At 38.4% G+C, this 8,865-nt stretch overlaps 1 long non-coding RNA gene across 1 annotated transcript; it reads right to left on the bottom strand.

The window, feature by feature from the left end:
- Positions 1–821: 821 nt before the first annotated feature.
- LOC109265412 (uncharacterized) lies at positions 822–8,820 on the bottom strand. The gene is made up of 3 exons (XR_002079169.2): positions 8,761–8,820; positions 2,280–2,392; positions 822–1,224 (listed from the first exon to the last, which is right to left on the bottom strand). It is a non-coding gene; the product is annotated as an uncharacterized LOC109265412 (long non-coding RNA).
- Between the last annotated feature and the right edge of the window lie 45 nt (positions 8,821–8,865).

Below are 8,865 nucleotides of genomic sequence, written 5' to 3'. Positions count from 1 at the left end.
TCTCCCACTCTAACCTCTTACTACTTTCTTTTTTGGATGGGGGAGGCAAATAATTGCCTGGTGTCCTGATTTTTCCATCATTATCCCAGACATGTTCAAGTCTTGTGTAATTCATGTCAGGCTATCAAACTGACAAAGCCTTCCCCACTCTTCTGTAATATTTTTACTGTGTAGAGAAATTTATTCATGACATCATAGTAAACATGAGTATCATACCTCAGTTTTTCCATAGATAGCGGTAACTAAAGCATGAACTGCACCTCATAATAAAACCCGATGTGGGACTGTTGCCATAAATAGAGATTTAGATTAGTTAAACTGAGAAAGTCAGGTCATATGAGTTCCTATATTTGCAAGTTAATTTAGAAAGTATCAAGGGGAAGGGAGAAAAAAAGACCTCTTAAAATTTACAAGAAATTCTCACCCTCATTGTCAAAATGGAAATTCCCAAATTTCTCCCATGTGTTCTTTCTTCTTTATCTCTGGTAGCATAAAAACACCTACCAGAAAATATTCTGAAACTGAAGAAGTATCTGGTATCATTGCCCAAACATGTAGTAACTTGTAATGATCAGTTATCTTCACTAACTGGTATCACTCACACAAAAGGCTCTGGTTTCTCTCCCTTTGAGTAACTGAAATTTCTAAACCTTTGCTGCAGCTTTGATTTCTGTACTCAGTGATATGGGATTAATAGCACCTCTTAAGAGATGTGAATATGTTGATGGTACATATAGTTGTATATACTATTGTATAAAGCTGTTAAGCTGGTACAATTAAGCTGGTATCAAGCATGTATCTATAGACTTTGTCACAAAAAGCCATTTATTAATCATTTATTTTGTGTCAGTGCTTGGCACTGGAGATACAAATAAAGGAGATTCATTTCCTGCTCACAAAGAGTTTAGAGTCTAGTGGGTAGACTGACAAGTTAACATCATGGACATTTAGTCGAATATATAATAGAATATATAATAGAAGTAGCCCAGAATGTTTTTGAATGCATAGGAGTGGCACAGAGGTCAGACCTTGGGAGTATTAGGGGAGACATCCTGAAGCAGGTCACTGCTGTGGTGAATCCATTCATCAAATATTCATTAAACTACCCATGTCAAGCACTGTTCCAAACCTGCGAATATAGCAGTGAAAAAAGCAGAAAGTCCTGTCCTTATGGAGTTTACAGTTTTGGAGAATATCCTGAAGGAAGTTTGCCAGATGAACAATCTAAAAAGAAAATGAACAATTTGTCTTTAAGGATTCATTATGCACAAGTGAGTATAGTTTAGGCACTAGAAAAATCTGGCTCACTTTGTAATTTCTGTCCTATTCAAAATGTGTTGAGAACATGTTGAAATTTCCTGCCTTTGTATACAGATGGGTGACTGGTTTCTGTACTTGGGAACAGGGCCCAGAATGCATTCATAACTCAGGGGTCCCTGCTATAATAAAGACACACACACACACACACACACACACACACACACACAGAGTGGGCCATTCACACAGCGACCAAGACTGAGTCATGACATCCCCATGGTGACAATATCCCTGTGCCAGAAGCAGGAATACAGGGAAGGGATTCCAGCTAACCCCTAACCCCAAGAGCATATTTTAAGTTTCTTCCTGATCATAAAAAGGAGACAACTTATATATAGTGCTTTTAAAAGAGATGGTACATGTTGGTATGTGTGCCCTTTTTTTCCAAGCAATGGTAACATACATTCACTCCGATAAATTTATTGGACTTTTTCCAAGGGCTCTTGGAAGAACGATAGTGACATGCCACTTGGGTGGAAAGATCCCTGTGCCACTGCCATGCATTGAAAAACATGCTATTTTAATTCTAAATGTATTGAATTTCAGTACTTCTTATTCACTTTAGTTCTCCTGTGTTTATTGTTCATAGCAATGTTTGTTAACCTCTACCTGACTCTGTGAATCTGGAAATACCATGTAAGGTCAACCTAGTTCAGATGAGTTAGGGAAGGTGGGAGACTCAAGTGAAGTAGATGTACATCCTAGTTAAGAAAATGTGAGCTGCTATAGTAGAAAGACCCAGAAATCTTAAAAGCTTCAGTTTCTCATTTATGAAAAGGCCCAGAAGAGTGCTTCTTAATGGTGGGGTGTGGGGGTTTGGGTGGAGTGCATTGCTTCACAAAGTTGTTCAGGGACCTAGGTTGACAGTCTCAATCCATAATATGTGGCTTCCAAGGTCATCATGGGCACTGACATCTAGCCAGTTGATGGGGGAGGAGAGAAAGTAAAAAAGGCATACTCACTTTTTCACCCCCTGTACTGGAGAATGACTCACATCTTCCATTGGCAAGAACTAGTATGATCCCACCAGGAGGAAATGAAGTCCGTGTCTGAGAAAATTCCTTCCCAGCAAGAGCTACACAACGAAAAAGGAGCAGGAACCTTCTTTCTAGGTGAACATCTAATCATTTCTGCCACAATATATGCTTTCTGTTTTTACAATATAATTTAGAAAAGCAATATGATCATCATAAGGTGACTAATGAAGTGTGAGGTTTTAAATATGAGATCTTAACATTGATCTAGGAGTAAATAAATGTAACTTTTAAACTTATTTTGGAATAATTTTACATTTATAGAAAAGTTGCAGAGGTGGCAAAGAAATTGAGATGATACATGACCCATGTGCTCCCAATAGTAACATCTCATGTTACCATCAGCTATGCTACAGGCTTTGTCCAGATGTCTCCAGTTTTTCCACTAAGGTTCCACTAAGTTTTCTGTTCCAGGATCTAATTTGGGATACCATATTGCATTTAGTCATCATGTCTCCTTTGTCCTAATATGGGACAGTTTTTCAGTCTTTTATTGTTTTTCATAACTTTGACGCTTAGAAGGTACTAATCAGGTATTTTATAGAATGGCCTTCAGTTTGTTTTCTTATGATTAAACCATGGTGTGGGTATGGGTTTGGGGGAAAATACCACAGAGGTGATGTACCTTCTTCTTATCACATCGTATTATTGTATGTGTATAATAATATAGAGAGTATTAATTTATTACTGATTTATTATCAAGTTAACTCTCATCACATTGTATTATTATATGTATATAATAATATATAGAGTATCAATCTATTACTGATTTATTATCAGGTTAACTTGGGTCATCTGGTTAATGTGGTATCTGCCAGATTTCTCCTCTGGTAGAGATACTTTATTTCTCTTCCATACTGTAGGCTTCAAAGGCACATCACTAAGTTCAGTCCACATTCAAGGAGAGAGGATACTGCGAATTTTAGAATGGAGAAATAATTCAAGTTTTTACTGCCTGTAGGTAAAAATATATACAATAAATAAATACATGGTGAGGGAAATGGGATTTATAGTGCTAATTTTTATACTTTTTTATCTGGTATTAAAGAGCTGGGTAATGACAAGTGACCAAGTTGCTGAACTGTAATTTTTTTTGTTGCTTTTGCAAAAAATATGCTATATTTCTAGTAAAATAAATGGCCCTAATGCGGTACCCCAGCTTCTTCTTCTAATAATGATGGACTAGGAAATTCAGACAAATGAAAAATCTGGAGAAATATAAAAATATTTTCCTAGAAGTATCAAAGATTTAACCAAATTATGAGGAGTTTTGGGGCCAACATCCCCCAAAAGAATAGAAATCCAGAGAAGTGAGCCCAGCTCTGGGGCTGTGTTTGCTTAGGGACATCTGTTATCAGAAGAGGCCACTGAGCAGGGCTTTCAACTACCTTATAGGTTATGATCAGGGTAATAAGTCTTGGAGGCCAGGGCTATGGAGCTGAAGGAATGGTGAAGAAGAAACAACCAGCCCTCATATATACCACAAGTCTGGCTTCAAGCTATCTGGGTGGATAGAAAACTTAAGCCCTAAAATGATATTCAGATGATGCTGAATAGCAAGTGTCCCTGGTGCAAGTAAGAAGTAAACAGAATACTCACTGGAGAAAGCCAGTATCATTTAAGACCTAAAATGATTTCTAAAAATATTTCTAAAAATAATTTTTCAAATACAATATCTAATATTCAACTAAGATAACTTAATATGGTGCCTGAAAATGGGAACTCCAGGGATATAAAAGCACACTTTAAGAGGGAAACCAAAAGACTGCAGTTTGAGTTTGTAAATTATCATTACTTGGTAGAAGAAATAAGCCTCTTAAGCAAATTTAGCATATGCAAATCTAGATTTACAAAGGGGATATATGATGGGGTAATTTACAAGAGGATACATTATAGTATTACAAAGGTGGTATTTAGAAAAATGAATTTATACTCAGTTTTCTAGGAATATGGCCTATCAGACAACTGGGGACCTGAGATTTAGAGACACCATAAAGGGGACGTGATAACCAATATGGGAAGTATTAGTTGTGGCTACACGTAAGAGAAAATTCCCTAAATAATAGTGTTTTAAGTAAAGTGGAAGTTTATTTCTCTTTCATATAAGAGAAGCCTAGAGCTAGACAAAAATCAGGGCTGCCTCAGCAGCTCCATAATGGCAACAGGGACGATGACACCCATCTTTTTGCTCCACTGTTTTCACTTACAGCTTCTTTCCTCAAGGTCAATGACTGCATAGTCCAAGATGGCTGCTGGAATCTAGCCATCCCATTATGTTGCAAGTCAGTTTCCCTTGAGCAGCCTTCTTCTATCATATAACACTTATATGTTAATAAGTGGACAGAACCAAGTCACACGGCCACCCCTAGCTGCAAGGGAAGCTGGGAAATGTAATCCTTTTGTGTGGGGGCAAAATGTGTCCATTCTAAGTTGGGGATTTATTACTAAGGAGAATGGAAAAACGGATGCTGCACTGGGTAGCTAGTGGTCTCTATCACAACAGTGAAATAAAGGATCAAAACTTTAAAAGGAAGTATGCTAAAGTCTCAAGTAGTATTTCATAGGTATTATATAACATTAAAAATATAGACAGGTAATATATAATGAAACTGTTACACACAGGTTATTAGAAGCAATGAAATTGATACAATAGTTTCAAATAATTTAGGATGTTTACAGATTTTAAAATGTTCATCTTGCCCTTTGGCACAGCAATCCCACTCATGGAAATTTACCTAAAGGAAAAAAGAAATACCGAAACAACTGAGATGCTTGTAGAATGTTATTTAAAATAGGGAAGTACTTGGATTAATACACATGCTTAGTATTGGGGGCAGTGAAGTATAGTGCATTAATTCAATGGACAAATATAGAGTAATGAAAACCAGTAACCCAAAAATTGTAATAACATGGAGTAGATATTTAATACATAAAGATAATAAAGCTACAAATTTGTAATTACAACTTGATTTTGAATATTCCTATGAGTAAGAACCAAATGATAATTAGGAAATTGGGAAAGTTGACTTGTTGGCAGAGAATTGTAGATGCTTCTCTATAGATGCTTCTTATTTTTACTGTTAAATAATGTGTAATATTTTGAAATGTTTTTCAAATCCAATGTATTCATAAATACTTACATAATAATAAAAGATAACTGCATATATCATAAGGAGTTTCTAAAATTTTAGAGCTTTGGAATTTGAAGAGTGAGAGTTCCTCACAATGGTTAGGGTTACAAGTTTTTGAGCCACATAGATCTGGATTCAAATTCTGTATCTCCATTAACTAGCTCCATGAATTTGAGCCTTATTTCCTCAGCCATAAAAGGGAGATGATACCTAAGTGCTCATGTGAAAATTATTTAGATCAGGAAGCATACTTTCAACAAATTGTGGTCACCAAGGAAGAATGTCTTCATCTTCAAAAGGGCAGTCTAACCAGATCCTTACTTTGAGTCAGTGTGGCTTTGACAGAGAGAAAGTCAGGAATTAATTCAAGGGGAGAAGCACAACTTTCATTAAAAATCCTAAAGAGGGCACCTGGGTGGTTCAGTCAGCTGAGCATCTCTCTTCTGCTCAGGTCATGATCTCACAGCTTGTGGGTTCAAACCCCATATCGGGCTCTTGTGCTGACAGCTCAGGGCCTGGAGCCTGCTTCGGATTCTGTGTCTCCCTCGCTCTCTGCCCCTCCCCCACTCGTACTCTATCTCTCTCTCAGAAATAAATAAAACATTAAAAAAATTTAAAAAAATATCCTAACAGTGTAGAGAAGGAAAATTATTTTTTTTCTCCTCTTTTAGGTTCTTGGCTGGATCTCTTTAATAAAAGACAGATTAATAAGAGAAAGACCAAATTTTATTAATATGTATATCTCATATACAGTTGACTTTTGAACAATGTGGGGTTTGGGGCACCAACCCCCATGCAATCGAAAATCCATGTATAACTTTTGACTCTCCAAAAACTTAACTACTAATAGCCTACTGTTAACTGGAAGCCTTACTGATAACATACACAGTCTATTAACACATATTTTGTGTGTATAGGTGTAATATACTCTATTCTTACAATAAAGTGAGCTGGAGAAAAGAAAATGTCAAGAAAATTACAAGAATGCACTGTGCTCTATTCTTCAAAAGAAAAATCAGCATGTAAGTGGACCTGTGTAGTTCAAACCTGTGTTATTCAAGGGTCAACTATATATGTGGGAGACACTCAGGGATGGGTAACTCAAAGTGGCAGCTAGAACTTTGTATAGCATCTTAACAAAGGAACAATCAACTTAGAAATAACAGGACAGAGGGAAAGGGTTTTAGGCTTTCACGGGCAGAAACCGGGGGAAGGTAAATATATGAGGGGAAACCAATGGAGCAAAGTTTGCAGATTCCTCTGGTGGCACTTCTGGGCTGAGTTTAGAGCTATCTCCAGCAAAGGAAATTTATATCCTGCCTTTAGACAGAAAGGAGGAGTGTAGAGAAATTTTCCTGTTTTTATTGCTGATTAATTGCCTTCAGCTCAAAATAATTATGTCAAAGAGGCATGTTTTGAAGTGACATATTCTGATTTCCTTCACCAGTAAGGTTGTTTTCCAGGACTTTTGCATTCCTATCATAAACTTTGCTATTCCAAGGAGAGGGTGTTTCATGATGTATGGTATGGAAGGCTTATAGAAAGGAAAGCAACACTGTGCTTCTCAGAGCTGCTTGACCCCATATGAAGTATAAATGGTCAGTTATAGTTATATACCTATTTTAAATATATGCATGTATACGTACTTATTTTAAAAAACAAAATATCTATTACTATTATTGTCAGACAATTCTTATTGTGTTTGTATTAACAATGACTAGCCAATTGGGTTGCTTAAGCAACCATAAGCAATGAAAGGATAAGGTGATCAGTTGAGTTATATTTAATGTCATAATTTCTCTGCCTCAGGGAGGGTATTTTATTTTTAAATTTTTTTTAATGTTTATTTATTTTTGAGACAGAGAGAGACAGAGCATGAACAGGGGAGGGGCAGAGAGAGAGGGAGACACAGAATCTGAAACAGGCTCCAGGCTCTGAGCTGTCAGCACAGAGCCCGACGCGGGTCTCGAACTCATGGACCATGAGATCATGACCTGAGCCGAAGTCGGACGCTTAACCGACCAAGCCACCCAGGCGCCCCAGGGAGGGTATTTTAAAATCAGAGAATCAGGGGCGCCTGGGTGGCTCAGTCGGTTGAGTGTCTGACTCTTGATTTCGGTCTCATGGTTGTGGGATCGAGCCCTTCAGTGGGCTCTATGCTGGTGCATGGATCCTGCTTGGGATTCTCTCTTTCCCTGTCCTTTCTCTGCTCGTGCTCTCTCTCTCTCTCAAAATAAATAAATATACATTAAAAAAATCAGATGAATCAGTAGTAGAGTAGGGGGGAAAGGAGGGCATAGGGAAAGGGAAGGAAGACCAGGGAAGAGAGTGGTTTACAGAAAGCAGAAACCAAGGTGCGGATGTAAGGGGGGTTACCATGGATGACAGCTCTTCTGATTTTTAAAAGCCTTAATTTAAAGCCTCTGTTTTATTCAACATGGTGGTCACTCCTCCCACAGCCACAGTGATCTGAGATACAGGGCTGTCCATATTCCTGTAATTTCCTCACTACCACAAAGCAAAAATGAAAACAAAAAGTGAAATAAAAATAATTACCAGGGCTCCTGTGAGATGGCCTCTTTGCCCACCTCTCCATTCTCTGCTTTACACTTATGTGAGTGCTTTTTCTAGTTCCAGAAATATAGGCAACACCACTCTACGCATTTTCTCTTATTGCTTCCTTGGCCTGGAATGCTACTCTCCCCTTTCTTTGTCTGGTTAGCAATCTTTTACTTTCGAAAACTCTAGTATCATCTGTCAGGAAGACTTCCCTAATACCTTTCTGAGCGCTGGCCTGTCAGTTCTGCACATGCCTCTTTTCCTTTTTAAAAAATATTCTATGTAATATTCCATGTAATTTTATTTAATTTTGATGTCAGTCTCTTAGGCCCCATGGTACTATTTAATCTTTGCATCCTGTCCCCTAGCAGGGTTTGCACCCAAGAAATGTTTATATGACTGAAATGAACCCACGTTTGGTCCCCATGAGACCCCCATGACCTCCGACACAGACCCCGGGCTCAGAATCTATAAACTATCCCTCAAAATCACCAGGGCTCACAAGTGCCTACAGGACACAAATTCTTTTCTCAGTGTTTGAAATGTATGAGGTCCCCATTACTCATCTTAGGTCATGGCTCCCAGCGTGGGCTAACCCTGATCCGTCAGCGGGGAAAGGGAAATCTAACTTCTAGGAAACACTCCAGGTCTGCTCTAGGGGAAAGCAGAACTGTGACGCACAAGGAGCCGCTTCGGGCCCCGCTTGAAGTCAGTCCGACCTGGACTCCCACGGGCCCCTTCCACGCTCTAGGTTTCCTTGTGGGCAGCATCCAGGTGGGTGTCACGTCCGTGCCCCGTGAGTTTGCGAACGTCACCCTACTTCT

The sequence above is a fragment of the Panthera pardus genome, unplaced genomic scaffold (assembly GCF_024362965.1).
Source record: "Panthera pardus isolate Hobbes unplaced genomic scaffold, ASM2436296v1 HiC_scaffold_6, whole genome shotgun sequence".
NCBI classification, from domain to species: domain Eukaryota; kingdom Metazoa; phylum Chordata; class Mammalia; order Carnivora; family Felidae; genus Panthera; species Panthera pardus.
The sequence above is the reverse complement of the archived record's forward strand: the minus strand, read 5'-3'. Positions and strand labels throughout refer to the sequence as shown.